General features: G+C 42.5%; 1 protein-coding gene across 1 annotated transcript in view; it reads left to right on the plus strand.

Moving 5' to 3' along the window:
* Positions 1–727: 727 nt before the first annotated feature.
* DRD2 (dopamine receptor D2) overlaps positions 728–16,312 on the plus strand; it is a 59,424-nt gene continuing 43,839 nt past the window's right edge. The window contains exon 1 of the mRNA XM_049778682.1: positions 728–860. The gene's annotated coding sequence lies outside the window, so the exon portion shown is untranslated. The remainder of the gene's footprint in view (positions 861–16,312) is intronic.

Consider the following 16,312-nt stretch of genomic DNA (forward strand, 5'->3'; position numbering starts at 1 on the left):
GAAGCCTTCCAGCCTCGGGGGCGTGGCTTTTGGATGACGGGCGTGGCCTACTAACCACACCCCCTCTTCTCTGGCGCCGGCCCGGTCTGTCAGCGGGGAAGGCTCTTCCAGCCTCGGGGGCGTGGCTTCCTGAGGAGGGGGGCGTGGCCTGCTAACCACGCCCCTCCGCTCCCGCGCAGAGCTGCTGCGGGCGACCCTGACTGAGCTGAGTGAGGAGCTGGCGGGGAAAGCGCGTTCAGCCTCGGGGGCGTGGCTTACAGAGGGGGCGTTGCCTAAATATGCTCGTCACGCCCCCTTCTCTCCCGCGCGCGCCGCTGCGGGCGACCCGGAGTTGAGGAAGAGCTTGTCCAGCTTCACAGAGCCGACCGGGGGAGGCGCTTCCAGCCGCGGGGCGTGGCTTCCCAGGAGGGGCGTGGCCTAATAACCACGCCCCCTCCTCTCCCGCGCGCGCTGCTGCGGGCGACCCAGAGCTGAGAGCTTGTCCAGCCTCACAGAGCCGACCGGGTCTGTCAGCGGGGGAGGCGCTTCCAGCCTCGGGGCGTGTCTTCCCAGGAGGGGCGTGGTCTACTAACCACGCCCCCTCCTCTCCCGCGCGCGCTGCTGCGGGCGACCCAGAGCTGAGCAGCTTGTCCAGCCTCACGGAGCCGGCGCCGGTCGCTCTCAGCGTTCGTTCCCTTGCACCGCACGCCCACCCCGCGCCCGGCCCCGTCCCGCCCCGCCGCGGCCGGGCCACTGCTCCCCGGGGTTCTGAGAGGCGCGGCGGGGCCGGGACGGCGACCGGGGGTCTGTGGCGCGGCCATGCGTGGAGGTGGCGGCAGTCGCAAGCCCGCAGCCGCCGCCGGGCGCCGTATGGCTTGAAGGTAAGCGCCGCCCCCGGAGGGCCGCCAGGTTGGTCGCCCCGGGAGCCCCGCATCGGCGGGTCCGGCTCGCTTTGTCCCGCACAGGTGACCCCAAGTTTCTGGATGCTTCCCCCGTCGGCGTCGGCTTGTGGTGGACGCCTCTGATGACTGACTGACTGACTGACCGACTCCTCCGAACTCCAAGTTTCCCGCCACCCGGGATCGAGGGTGGTTTTCTTGGACAATTCTTAAGGGGTCGGTTGCACCGCCCTGGAGACTTTTTTGGGGTGCTAGAACCGAGAAGCCCCCCCCCCCCCCAGGTTTGTATGTAGCTGAGGCCGCTTAGCTTAGCTAGCTGCTCGCCCAGGATTGGGGACGCTGTCCTTGGTGCTGAAACACCTTCTGGCTTGGCCCCGCTCGTTGGTGTTTTGATTTCCGTCTTTTTTTGGGGGGGGGGGGGAGAGGCTTGGCATTTGGGGTCTAGAAATGGGGATGATGATGTTGGGGATAGGGGCAGCGGGTGACTATCCGAGTTTGCAGCGGATCAAGAGCCCTATCCTTGGGCAGAAGGTGTGCTAAGCTAGCACCCCACTCCCACTTGCCTGCTGGCCAGCCCGCACGCCGAGATCGAGCACTCTTGGAGAGGTAAGAGGGGGTGTATACACAACAGGCTTCACCATGGACACAAGTCACAGCGCTTCTGCCCCTTAGGGACAGACAGGCCTTGCTTGGCTGGCAACGCAGGGAAGCCACCTTCAATGAGTCACTAGAGCTTCCTGACACCCCATCGCTTTCTGCGCTGGGAATGGGGCTCCTGAGGTTGAAGCCTGAGGTTGGGGACCCTTCTCCAGTTCCTTCTGCAGAGCCCATCATTACTGTATGTTGGCCAGACTATAAACTACTCCAGATAGATAATTCCTGCCTTTTCCCCCAGGGGAATAGATGTTCAGCGATTTCTCTCCATGTCTCTGATTCATCCTGCAGCATTAGGACCACTTGAAAAAGAAATCATCCCTCTCATCTTTTCCCCCCCGTTGCCGCTGTTTGATGAAAGTGGGCCTAGAGACAGGCCCATTGTGAATGTGACCGATTACAAGAGAATCTGTAATGATTTGCTGGTTCCATTACACAGTCCCCTGGGCTTGATTTCTCTGCGTAGAGTTAGCATTCTGGGTGTGCTTGAGGGCATGTGTTTGTGGAGATGCTGTGCCTATCATCAGACGTCTGACAAAGGAGAGAGTTAGACCTTGAAAGGGTTAGATCTAGAGCCAAGTGAGATTCATGAACAGTGAACAGCCCTAGCTTTGGTTTTCTGAAGAACATTTAGAGTTTCTTCTCCCTTCTCTGGACTCCTGGGGGTAAACCATATCTGGGAGAAAGGAGGGGACATTCTGATTTGTTACAGAGAATCAGACAGCAGTTCCCTAGGGTGACTTTTATTTGTTTGTTTTAATCAACTCTTTGTATCTGAAATAACTGGGAAACTGGTTTAAAATGCAAATTTAAATTGCTGAATGAGGAACTCAAGCGGAGGCTTAAAATTATATATTTAACAATATTTTTGGGTGATTCATAGGTGCACTGGGTTAAGACTTCAGCCTCTTATGAATTCAGACTCTTTTGACTAAATGGAATGTGATTAAAATCTTCAACTGACCCCTTGCCATTGGAACTCATACATGTTAAATTCTTCAGGAATAGGGCTCTTGGTGAAGAGATCATCCTCTGGGGCCTATCCATCTGTCGCAATAAAGAATACACTTAATTTTCTTTCCCCAGACTCTTCCTGGTATTTTTATGAAACAAATTTTTGACCTAAGAACCTCAGTATGATTTCAAGTCAACCTGTTTAAATATTAACTGCCCTCCTCTGGGGGACACCCCAGGGTATTCACTTTACCCTCCTTTTCTGGGGGATTATTGTTTTTTATTATGTATGTGCTGTGATCCTGCCAACCTAACTGCTTTTGAAATGCCAAGGAATGCTTAGTTTAGCTAAGTAGCTTGTCGTGTTCCTCAGGGCTGGTAGCCACTCATGCTCTGCTGGCCATGACATGGGACTGCATTGATTTTGTTCTTGCCCTTGATAACAAGCTTGTAGTGGTGAATAAGACCAGTAAGGATGTGGTGGACTATTCAGTCTTCTATCTTCATTTTTTCAAGGTTGAATTAGTTCTGTCTAAAATATGTAGTGATACAAGAGAATATGAACTTGAATCTGAGCCTTTATTAACCTTACTATTGGGGAAAACAAAAGGAGCTTGGGGTCTTATAGGAACTGTGATCTCAAATTTACCTGTAATTTTTTTTTTTTTTTGGTTTTTGGGTCACACCCGGCGGTGCTCAGGGGTTACTCCTGGCTGTCTGCTCAGAAATAGCTCCTGGCAGGCACGGGGGACCATATGAGACACCGGGATTCGAACCAACCACCTTTGGTCCTGGATCGGCTGCTTGCAAAGCAAACACCGCTGTGCTATCTCTTCAGGCCCACATTTACCTGTAATTTGATCTGCCAAATTTACCATAGACTGGTATTATTTAATTCTGGGTAAACATGTGGAAGGGGAAAAATATGCATGGAATTGACCTGGAAAGAGCTACATACATCGTTCTTGCAAGTGAAAGTGGCATTTGGTGTGAAGGAAGAAACATGCCTGTTATTATAGAACAGAATGGAGAGAGGGGCTAAAGAGAAGGAAAGAGATGTTGAAACTTCCTTGAATGAACACTGATCCTTTCCATAATACTGCTTGCCTATTTGGGCCATATTTCTGAACCTAAGCTTCTTTAGAACCATATTTCTAAACCTATGCTCCCAGTTCCCCCCTTTTGGCATATTCATAACACAATGAATCTCAAGCGGTAAAATGTTTCAGTAGCCAGGAAAGGAAAAGAGGTTCAAGGGGAAGGACGTACTATATTTTGACCCAAGTCCTACCTCCAGTATCTCTTTGCATGAGATTTTATATTATAGGTCATAATTACTTAAGATTCTGAGGTATTGAAAACAACTTAGAATGACTGTGCAGTCAACCCCATTTCCTCTGGACATAGTAGTACTCAGGATCTTATGTCCTTAGATTATTCTGAATACATCTGACTCCTCCCAGTACAGCTTTACTTTTGATCCCCGAATATAGTGCTTACCTTCCTTTTATTAAAATTCTCCTAAAAAGGTATAGTTCAAACTTCCTAGTTTCAGGACACCAGAGCTCCATCTTACCTGAAGCTCTGTTCTGTAGAATTTCCTAATTCTAGGAAATACTTAGAAATCACAGGAAGCAGGAAAGACACAGTTGGGTGTAGTGTCTCAGAAGGCACCACTATATGTGGCCTATCACTTAGCTGAACCCCAGCACCATATTTTCCTCCCGCCTTCCCCAAGAGGGTATCTTGTGACTCTCAGAGGCTCTTAGGTTTATCTCTGATTCTATATAAGCCCTTTAACTCTTTAAAATATTAAACACGGGCCCGGAGAGATAGCACAGCGGCGTTTGCCTTGCAAGCAGCCGATCCAGGACCAAAGGTGGTTGGTTCGAATCCCGGTGTCCCCTATGGTCCCCCGTGCCTGCCAGGAGCTATTTCTGAGCAGACAGCCAGGAGTAACCCCTGAGCACTGCCGGGTGTGGCCCAAAAACCAAAAAAAAAAAAAAATTAAACACAATCAGTAAGAGTATACAGGTAATTTATTTACCCATTCTGTTTGGTAGACTGATTTATCTTAGGCTTTCTCTATGATTTCAACAACGTTGCAATTCAATATGAATACACCCCTGTTTCTTACCTGTCCCCAATAATCTAGTTGAAGTTTTCTTTGTTATTTTTTTAACAATAGAATAATATTATCTAAATGCATAGGCTTGGAAAATAACTTGATTATAGTGTCAGTACATGTGGGTGGAGGAGTAAAACTACAAGATTCAGCCATCCAGTTTGCTCATTTTTTAGTCCATAGAAAGAAGAGAAACTCGCTTTTCTGGCCTGAATATTTTCCTCCTCCTTGTCCCTTCAACTCAATCTGATAAATGGGGTTAAATCAATACCCTTGGCAATTGGGATGTTTCCAGGTAGGGCACAGCCTTCTCTTTCCCTGGGTGACATGGGAAGGTTTCCCTATACACAGTCCAGGTCCCTGTTGGCTGCAGGGAGGAACCAGAAATGATGCAGCAGGACCTGGGGACTCCCCTCTGTTATGTGTGCAGATGCAGCGCTTCAAACTAGAGACAGGAGGTCACAGGAGCCATGTAGGTCAGTATAGGTGGGTGGGAGCTGAGGAGAAGTAGACTCAGGGTTCCTTGGACGAGGTTTACATTGAACATGCTTTGCATACAGGTAGCAGGTTAGTGCAGTGCAGGTAATTTTGAGAATATGCACCCACAGAGATGTTCACTTTTTAAGATGGGGAGGGGTAGACTTACCATCTACAAGATGGGAGGAGGAGAGGGAGCTAGCTCCTTACTTTCCCTGGGGCTCTTTGGTCAGCATGATTTCAGACAGAGGCCAATAAGTGGAGTCAGGCCAACTCAACCCCCAGAAGCCCCTGTCAGGCTGCTCTCCTTTGCTTCCAGACCTTTGCTTCTAGCACCCAACACTGTCACAATGACTCCTGCAGAGCCAAGTCTGGTAGCCTTGAGGCCTGGGCTCCTTTGGAATACCCTTTTTGTTTGTTCTGGGCCCATCCATTTGACTTTGGACTCCTTTGGAATGTGCCTACCCTTCTTGTTTCTACCCCTGCTTTGTTGTTATTGTTTGGATTCTAAGTGGCCCAGCAGGGGAAAGGCATTAGAAATGAAATTATTTTTGTTACACGTATAATTGCCTCCTCTCCTTCCTGTTACCCCAGGCAGCAACATCACTGGCAATTCCCCAGAAACCCTCAGTCTAGAAAAGTGGTTTACTCATAGGCTTCCTGAGAAGGGCTGCTTTGAAAGAGATTTTGCTTACCTCCCTCTCTCTCTCTCTCTTTTTTTTTGGTTAGTTTGTTATTAATATTATTATTTTAAAAATATTTTTATTTAAGCATCACAATTACAAACATGTTTTTAGTTGGGTTTTAGTTATAAAAAATATTCCCCTTCACCAGTGCAACATTTCCACCACCAGTGTCTCCCAGCCCCCTCCTTCCCTGCCCCTTGCCTGTATTCAAGGCAGGCATTCTATTTCTCTCACTCACTACTCTTATCTGTTTCTCATAACAGCCCGCCTTTCTCATGCACCTGCTGTGTACAGGGCATTGTGATAAGCACTTGACAAGTTTGTTGTTATTGTCATTTTTAAAACACCAATTCATGGTCCTGAAACTTCTCTATCAAAGAAGCTCTTTTATCCCCATTTCACAAAGGAAGAAGCATGGGCTTAGAGATATGAGATAGTTGCACAGGGCTACAGGGCTAGAGTATGGGGTGGAGATGCATAGCCAGACTGTCTGAATCTTAAGTCATGGCTGACTCTATCCTCTGCCTGTGATATACAGGATAAGAAAGGGAGACCAGAGAGAATAAATTAATTTATTTGATAACTGAAGCGACAGCATTGCATATGATTCTAGAAAAGGAGGAAAGGAGAGGAAAGGGTAAATGAAATAACTTCTTGGATTCCTTAAAGTTAAAGAACATCTAAGAAGTGTTTTGTTTTTTTTCCCCTTGATTATGGGCCCTTTGGTGGTCATTGTCTCAGCACTGGGAGAAGGGGGGATGCAGGATAAGCTATGTTTTCTACATGGCAAAAGAAGAGCTCTATATTGATGTAGACTTTTTTGTGTAGTGTTCCTCCTGAAACTGTCAATTCATCTCCTGTCCCCTGTCCCTGCCAACAAAGTTCTGCTAATTTTTTGGCATTTGGGGTTGCTATCTAATTTATAACAAGGGAAAATTTATCCTGGGTCCAGGATGAAGCTTCCTGATACTATAGAAAAGGATCTATTTTCTGATAGACAGGGGTAACAGTGGCCTAGCTGAACAGCAGTTTCTGCAGGTACAAGTTATGGGAGCTATTTATATATTGCCCATTAGGTTTGGATTTCTTTGCTTCGATAGCACTGGAGGATCCACCATAGTTGCCAGCTAATGGCGCTCCCTTAATAGTAAGCTAGAAGACTTCTAGCCTGTCTTGTCGAATCTTATAATGCATTTTATGAATGACATTTTCCAGTCAGACATTTACCAGAATGACATGGTCCCTTATGTAAACACTTTAAAAATTACATAGTATGTTAGTTAAATATGTGGGCTACCAGAATTTGAATCCCAACTTTTAATGCTGGTTGTGTTATATTTACTAAATTGGCTAACCTATAACATCTTGGGTTTCTCACATATATTATTATTTCAGAAGTTGGAAAGATTAGTGAAAGCCACAGATGTTAGATATTTGAGAGTATATGTGTACATTATAAATGTACACATTTATAATTTATAATTTATTTTTATATTTTTGTAATTTATAAATTATATAATTTATATAAAATTTATATATTTATATAAAATTATATAAATTATAAAATTATAAAATTTATAATTTATAATAATAATATTATAATGTTAGATATTTGAGAGTATATGTGTACATTATAAATGTTAACTATAATTTTAATTGTTATTAAAATGTAATGAGGAAGATTTTTGTTGTTTTTTTATTTTCATCTTATTTTTTTATCTGGAATTCAACATAAACATATTTCTTAAACTTTCTCATAATTCAAGTTTAATTTTCTTTTCCTTATGCTTTCCACTTCTCTGAACCACGCTTCTTTGGCACTCACCTGTCAGAAGCTCTTATTCATCTTGAGTGAGATGGGTTCCAGTTGCTTGTCATCCCTTTGAATTTGGTTTGGCTGGACTGCAATCTTACCAAGTATTAGCTAGAAACAGGCATCAATCTTCATCGTAATGATTTTTCAGAAACTTCCATTTCTCCCTGGACTTCTAGGTCCTTCATAAACTTCCTCTTGGTTGTGGCCTTCCTGATGGGCATTTTTTTTCTTGGGACAGAGAATTTTAAAGAAGTTATTTTTTTTATTTAAAATGGAACATAATGAGAACATATTGGATTCAAGATCAAGGATATTTTTATGTATTTCCAAAGATTGAGAGAAAATAGAGCCGTATCCTGCAATAATCCCCAAAGGTGGTAAATGTATATGTTTTCCATCTTTTGGAGCCATTGATGATAGGAGCAAAAACCATGCATTTTTGTGGATAAAGTATGGTTCAGCTTCAGAGAAGAGGATGGAACAAATCATTTCTGGCTTCAAGATGTTCCAAACTTGAACACTGCACCTTCATTTTTTATTTTGCTTTTCCTTGAGTCCTTTCAAGTGAAGAATTATTTTATAATTTACCTGCTCCAGCAACTGTTTACCAGTGGTAGAAGATTTCAGTGTTCTGTCTTCAAGTCATCTTCCTCAGATCATGTCATCAGTTCTTTCTTGGATTCTGAATTCCTTCAGCTCTTTCATTTACTAATGCTAGAATCAGTAAGGGAAATGCTTTGACAAGCAGAAACTTGCACTTACAGTCCCAAGCATAGGGCATAAGTCCCTTTATGGTGGATCTCTTTCTGGAAAATGATGCACTTTTTTTTAAACACATTTGTAATTAAAGTCCTGGGATCATTCATCACTACATGACTCAGTGGACAAAGTCTGCCCTTTGGCCAGTTCTGTTGTAAGAGGTGTAGATGTAGGCAGGTGTAGAAGGTGTTGACTTTTCTTTATGAAACCATGTTGTTTTTTTACAACACTAGTTGTGTTCTGTGCCAATCAGATTCTAAGATGAGCCTCAAACTCCCTATGCCTAGTGCTCATGCTCTTATGTAATATCTACCTATACTAAATGCGGCTGAGCTGTGTAGGATAAAGTCTCAATGACATAAGTGGTATCTGAGGACAAGTCGTTAAAGATATCACAATCTACCTTCATATTTTTTTGAGTCACTTATTCTGGGAGAAATAAACTAACATGAAGAAAATTTTCTATGGAAAAATCTGAATGGAAAGGATCTGAGATTACTATTAACAGCTATGTGAACAAATAATCTTGGATGCTCATCTTTTACCCACCCCAGAAAAACTTATAAATAAATGTTCATCAACTTTCCAACATCTATAGATGAGCATCTGTCTGTAGACCATGGCTCAAAATGACTATGGCCAAGGTCCTATTTGCAATTTGATTTTGCATGTGTGTGTTGCCAGCAATTGAATTTAAGTTTCCTGTAAAAGGAATGAACTTTGCCACGGAATCACATCCCCTGCCTTAACTACTACCTTTTGATCTGAACCAAACCCATCCAAATGAGCTGGTTAATTTTGTGGTCCACCAAAATAGGGTAATTTGGGGAACTTTCCCCAACTATTTTCAGTGGCCTGGGGCCATTCAGAAACATTTAGTCCAATGGTGAGGTCCTGATGGTTTAGTTCTTAGGCCTTGTGGTGCTGGGGCTCTGGCCATACTCAGCAGTGCTTGGGGGCTAAATCTTATACTGCTGGGCAGGGTGTGTGGATATATGATACCAGGGGTCAGTCTAGGACCTCACACATGTAAAGCATGCTCTTCACCTCTTTGAAATGATAGTTAACTTAAATACAGTCTGAAATTAGTCATGAAGCTATTTAAAATTATTTTCAATGCCCATTGATGTTTTTTATTCTGAAAAACATAACTGAAAGTTCACATGTTTCCTCTGTTATGGTCATGAATCTCTTGATTTTCATCTTTCCAGAGAAGGCTGTTATTTTCTGTGTCCTGCCTCATTGTTCTCATTCTTCTATTCACTTATTTTATTATTTCAGCTATTCATCATACATTTGCATTTTATCATTTTACAAAAAAAGTATTATCAAACATCTACTATATACAAGGAATTTGTCTTAGTTGCAAATACAACTGGGAGCAAAATAGTGACCCCTGGAATTTACATTTTTGGTGGAAGAAGAAAAATGGTAAACAATCAGGGAAAAAATCTATTGATATTATGGTGTTATAGAGTAATGAAAGGAAGTGAAAGGAGAGAGAACTTTGCATTATTAAACAAGGTGACATTATTAAATAAGGTCTAGTAAGGATAAAGTCTAGTAAAGATAGGCCTTACTGAAAAAGTGATATCTGAGAAAAGATACAAAGAATGTGGGGAAGTGAGTTATGCAGATATCAGAGATAAGAGCAATGAAGGCAGGATGTCATCCGGTCTGTGTGGATTTTTGTTGTTGTTTCTGGGTCACACCTGGCAGCGCTCAAGGGCTACTCCTGGCTCTTAGCTCAGAAATCGCTCCAGGCAGGCTCGGGGGGTTGGGGGGGACCATATGGGTTGCCGGATTCGAACTACCATTCTTCTGCATGCAAGGCAAACACTCTACCTCCATGCTATCTCTCCGGCCCCAGTCTATGTGGATTTTAAAGTATTTTTAAAAACTATCCTATTCCCTCTATAGCCATAATGATAATCTCTTTTACTGAAAGTAATATCTTTCAGTTTTAAGTCACTTATAAATTCACTATCATTATTGATTCTTACAACAACCCTCCCTTTGGAGGTAGCTCTTAGAAACTGGTTTAACAGAGATGTCTCAAAGAGGTTGGGTGAAACTCACTCAGGGTAGCAGAGCTAGGAAGTATTGGGGATACAGACTTATGATATCTGGTATGCGCCTTGCTTGTACTGCCATCTTATGCTTTTCTTGTTTTCCCACAAGATCGAGAGCTTCTTGAAGCAGAGTTTGTCTCCAAAGGTGATTTTAACCTAAGATTGTAGTCACTTAATTTGGTAATCATTTAAATTGGTGAATGGGTGAGTAATGGCTAACACTGAGGGCTGCAGGTTGCCTAATAATCTCCTTTGTCTTCAACCATCTACCTTCAGCTATAAATGTATTATAATTTGGATGGAGAATTTTCATAGTCATAGGAATACTGAAATGTTGTGGCCCCTTTTGGTACCATACAAGCATAGAAACAGTTTATTATTGGATGAGGAAACATATACAGATATGTTGGTTCAGGTCAGCCTAGGAACCTTAAAGGAAAGTGGGGTGAATAGGAAAGGGGTTGTTTTGAGGACTCTGGGAGATTTGTTTTGAAGTTGGGATTTAGAGTTTGAGGAATTGGGTAATCCTTAGTTTAAAAGATACAGATATATACTATTTGTCTGATACCTTTCAAAAACTAGTAATAGTATGAATCCATATTTCCCCAAATCAATTCTAAAAAATAATGGATCCATGCACATTTGACTCTTGAGTACAACAAAGTGATTCAGAATCTAAACTTGTAAGTCAAACTTATGTGATTTAGGTCTGAGTTCTTCCAGTAAAGCTATGTAATCTCAACCAAGTTTTCTTCATAAGTTAGGAATAACCATGGTGTTTACTTCATATGGTTTTGTGGGAAGCAGATGAATTATGCATATATTGTGCTTAGCTTTGTCCCTTAGCCTCAACTCATGGTGAGCTCTCAATAAACATTCACTATCACTATTTCTCATCTTAAGTATAGGGAGGCCTAGAAATGTGTGTGGAATCCTAAATTTGAATTCCAAAATGTAGCCTCTCTCTTCTAGGAGAAAAAGGACAAAGGAATTAAATAAAGTGTGATTTGACCCAAAGTGTTAATTAACACTGAAAGAACTCAATGTCATATCATACAGCAAGACTGAATCAGAACAGGACTGGGACTTACTTCTGCCCCATGGGTCTTTCTGCCTAACCCTGTGGTTACCAGCCTTAGGTTGGAATATGCAGTATTCAGGAACTTAAAAGAAACTAAAGCTTGAAAAGTGAAGTTTGAGTTGAAGGCCATTATAAAGTAAGTCTAGATGTATATAGTGAGTCAACTTCAAACCTTATGAAGGGAACTGAACTCCATTTTGAAGGAAAGGGGCCACTTCCTAAGACTGAATTATTTTGTTTTTGTTTATTTTATTTTATTTTTGGGCCACATCCAGCTTTGCTCAGAGGTTACTCCTGGCTCAGTGCTCAGAAATCGCTTCTGGCTCTGGGGACCATATGGGATGCCAAGGATTGAATGTGGGTCCTTCCTGGGTCAGCGGCGTGCAAGGCAAATGCTCTACCGCTGTGCTACCACTCTGGTCCCTGTTGGTACTTTGGGGCTAGTTTAGATTCTCTATTCAGCCACTCACCATGATGCTCAGTAGATTATATAGTGCAGATCATGTGTGCCTTGGCCTCTTGTATGCAAAGCATGTGCTCAGCCCATTGAGCTATCTTTCTGGGGCCACTGTAAGCACAACTCAAGGCAAGAAGATTCCTCTGTTGAAGAACTAATGCTAGAGAAAAAAGACTGGGAGAAGACACAATAGGAGAGTTATTAGATATTCAGAACAGGTGCCTGAGGGGTGAACTATCAGAGAGAAGAGCAAGATATACATGAATAATTTGTAAAGATGTTTGTAGTTTTTATAGTGTTTAAAAATCAGACCAGAGGGCCCGGAAAGATAGCACAGCGATGTTTGCCTTGCAAGCAGCGGATCCAGGACCAAAGGTGGTTGGTTCGAATCCCGTTGTCCCATATGGTCCCCCGTACCTGCCAGGAGCTATTTCTGAGCAGACAGCCAGGAGTAACCCCTGAGCACCGCTGATGTGGCCCAAAAATCAAATAAATAAATAAATAAATAAATAAAAATCAGACCAGAAATATGATCAGGTAGAAAGGAAAATGAAGATAGTGCAGATAATCAGGGCTAGTTAGGAGGGAGTTAAAATCAATGGAATACTAAGTTATTGATATATTGGCTTGGGACATAGACACTTTTTGTGAAGGTGTGATCATTAAGATTTGATTTCAGAGTGGATTAGACTTGGATAATGACAAGGTCCTGGAGGCAATCAGGAATAGATGATTTAAAGTGGCTAGTATACTTGAAGAAGTCGAACTGCCAGCTAATTTCATCAAGCAGGACTTGAGCAGGAGTGGGAGAGAATGAGCTAGGAGCCATATTCTACCATGAAGAAGATGCCCGGGCAGGGGTCCTCAAACTTTTTAAACAGGGGGCCAGTTCACTGTCCTTCAGACTGTTGGAGGGCCAGATTACAGTAAAAACAAAAATTATGAACAAATTTCTATGCACACTGCATATATCTTATTTAGAAGTGAAGAAACAAAATGGGAATAAATACAATATGTGGCCCGCGGGCCGTAGTTTGAGAACCATTGTGCTGAGGAATAAAGAAATGCCTGTGTTAGAAGTGGATAGGGATCCTAAATGGGTACTACTCACCTCTGAGGAACATAGCTTTCATTTAAAAATTTTTTTTTATTGAGACCATTGTGAATTACAAGTCTTTCATAATTGTAGTTCAGGCATATAGTGACAGTGAATTAGGGCCATCCCCACCTCCATTGTTGGCTTCCCTCCACCATAGTTCCCAGCATACACCTCATACCTTCGCCCTTACTTAGTCTCCTGGTCTACCAGTGTTAACAGATCCATTTTGTGTTTAGCTTGCTATAGTTTGTGTCTCTTGATTCTATTGTTGACTTTTGACTTGAGTATTTAGATTTGATTTTTTTTTTCCCCACTCAGTGCACCTGAGACCACTTGGCCCCTGGGTCCCATCTCCCTTTTTTCTTTCTTTCTTTCTTTCTTTCTTTCTTTCTTTCTTTCTTTCTTTCTTTCTTTCTTTCTTTCTTTCTTTCTTTCTTTCTTTCTTTCTTTCTTTCTTTCTTTCTTTCTTTCTTTCTTTCTTTCTTTCTTTCTTTCTTTCTTTCTTTCTTTCTTTCTTTCTTTCTTTCTTTCTTTCTTTCTTTCTTTCTTTCTTTCTTTCTTTCTTTCTTTCTTTCTCTCTCTCTCTCTCTCTCTCTCTCTCTCTCTCTCTTTCTTTCTTTCTTTCTTTCTTTCTTTCTTTCTTTCTTTCTTTCTTTCTTTCTTTCTTTCTTTCTTTTTTTACTTTTTTTTGGCCACACCTAGCAGTGCTCAGGGGTTATTCTTGGCTCTGTACTCAGAAATAGCTCCTGGCAGGCTTGGGGGACCATATGGGATGCCAGGAATTGAACCCAGGTCTGTCTTGGGCTGGCTGCGTGCAAGGCAGACACTCTACCGCTGTGCTATCTCTCTGCTCCCCCTTACCCAGCAGCACTCAGGTGTTATTCCTGGCTCTGTGCTCAGAAGTCGCTCCTGGCAGGCTCGGGGGACCATATGGGATGCCAGGAATTGAACACAGGTCTGTCCTGGGCTGGCTGCATGCAAGGCAGACACTCTACCACTGTGTTATCTCTCTGCTCCCCCTTTTTTTATTTTCTCAATTTGTAGGAAAACATAGAAATATGAGGCAGAACAAAATGCTTTAAGTTTTTGTAAAAAAAAAAAAGCAGGTGTTCCTATCTAGAAGATATAAATAAATTTTAAAAAAAAGAAGAAGAGGGGGCAGATGTGGCAAGGTTTTTTTTTTTTTTTTTTTGATAGGTGCATTAAATGTTAGGGAAATTAGAAAGGAAATTTCCTTGGCCTAAGAGATACAGGGTGGCTCCACCCATGAAGCATATTGTCATCAGAATGACTACAGGTTCCAGGCTTGGACTACAGGTCCAAGCCCAAGGTCTTTCTTTATGGTCTCAGGAAAATTTCTGCTCAGTTGCAATTGTTATAGTCAGTCTTCTGTAATGAGAGATCTTATTTTTTGCATAGATCCTAGGTGAAGCTGGGGTGTCATGAAGTGTCTTCTGATTTTATCTGTTAGGTGGCGAGGTAGGGCAACCTGCCCTTAGATCAAGTTGTTGCTATTTCCTCGCCATCAGGGTGTTATGTGAACATACCCTGGAGCAAATTGGTGCCAGAGCAGCATTAGGGTTTCCCCTGGGAGGAGTTTGATCCCTGGTGCTGATACAGAAAACTGTTCCAGTTCTGAGGTTAGAATCCAGAGCTTGGGGTTGGATGGTTGATGTCCGATCAATTGAGGCCTAAGTTAAGTCCCCAGAGGAACAGGGCTTTTTAAGGAGGTTGAGGTGGCTATGTGATCAGGAAACAACTCCTTCTCCCATATACACAAGTCAGGACGAGACAGTATCCTGTTCATCCATAAAATTCCTTGTTTATTAACAACACAGGCTAGAAAATCCTTCTCACACATGATTTAAACTGGAGTCAACCTGATGTACCAAGATTGACAAACTTAGAGAACTTATATTATTTATCATGAATGGAGGAGAAAATTGTGCCTGGAGAGGAAAGATGTGTATTAAGAAAATTCTGGCTGCTTAGTGGTAGATCAGATATGGAGCCTGACCCAGACATTTCTTGACACAACAGTCCAGTGCCCTGAGCTGTATCTGAGAACTAGGGATAGTATCCACACTTTGGCTGGCTTTGGCTAGCCATATTAAAGAACTCCCCCACCCCCACCAACATTTAACCAGCCCTAAAATTCTTGCCTTGTACTTCCAAAATCTAGGTCCAACGTTACTGATGTAGTGACATTTATTACTCAACTCTGCTTTATTAATGCCCAGGAGAACTAGCTAAGAATAATAAAAAAAATTGGGTCCAGTTGATCCTTAATATTTGATGGCAGGAGTGGAAGGACTCAGTTTTTATTAATAAGGCTACAGTCATGAAAATTTTTATTTTCTCAGAGAAGTAGATTGTAGGCAAATCTGTGCTCAGTATATCAAAGGAAATACAAAACCCTGAATGCTATGCTGTTATCAATGATAATACATTTTTTGTCTTGTTTTGTTTATGAGCCACACATGAATCTGCTCAGGGATCACTCTTGGCAATGTTGGGGGGAATCATATGGTATGCTGGGGATTGAATCCAGGTTGACCGCATGCCAGGCAAAGGCCCTACCAGCTGTGCTATATCACTTTGGCCTCTGTTATTGATTTCTTTTGCTATTAGTCAGTTCTTAGGGTTGGACAGGAAGGAGGGGTCAGGAGGTAGTTCCTAGGCTGAGACCCTGTACGTATTTGGCAGGTAGGATGCTGTCCATACATACAGTAACACCCCTCTCTGCAGGTTCACCATACACAATTTCAGTTAGCTATAGTTAATCATGGCCTGAAAATACCATGATCAATAAGATACTTGAACACAAATCTTATATTCTTTATTTGAGGGGGGGATTGGGAGGGAACATCAACCAGTACTTAGGGGGTTATTCCTGCTTCTGTGCTCAGGGATCCCTCCTGATGAGCTTGGGGTACTGTATGGAAGGCCAGGGATCAAATCTGGGTTGACTGTATGCAAGGCAAGCACCCGATTTGCTCTACTATCTCTCTAGTTCCTCGATTTCTCTTTCATTGAAGTACATTATTATAACTTTTATTACAATCCATTATTATAATTACTGTTATCTGTAACTTCTATTATCTATAATACAGTAATATAATTAATATTACCTATAATATAAGATAGTTCTACTTTATTACTATTGTTTGCTTCTGACATTCCTTGGCTTATGAATTCATAAATCTAATCTCTGCTGCCTCTTCACATCATCTGTGAGTCTGTTTCTCCTCTCT

This window comes from Suncus etruscus, chromosome 8 (assembly GCF_024139225.1).
Source record: "Suncus etruscus isolate mSunEtr1 chromosome 8, mSunEtr1.pri.cur, whole genome shotgun sequence".
NCBI classification, from domain to species: domain Eukaryota; kingdom Metazoa; phylum Chordata; class Mammalia; order Eulipotyphla; family Soricidae; genus Suncus; species Suncus etruscus.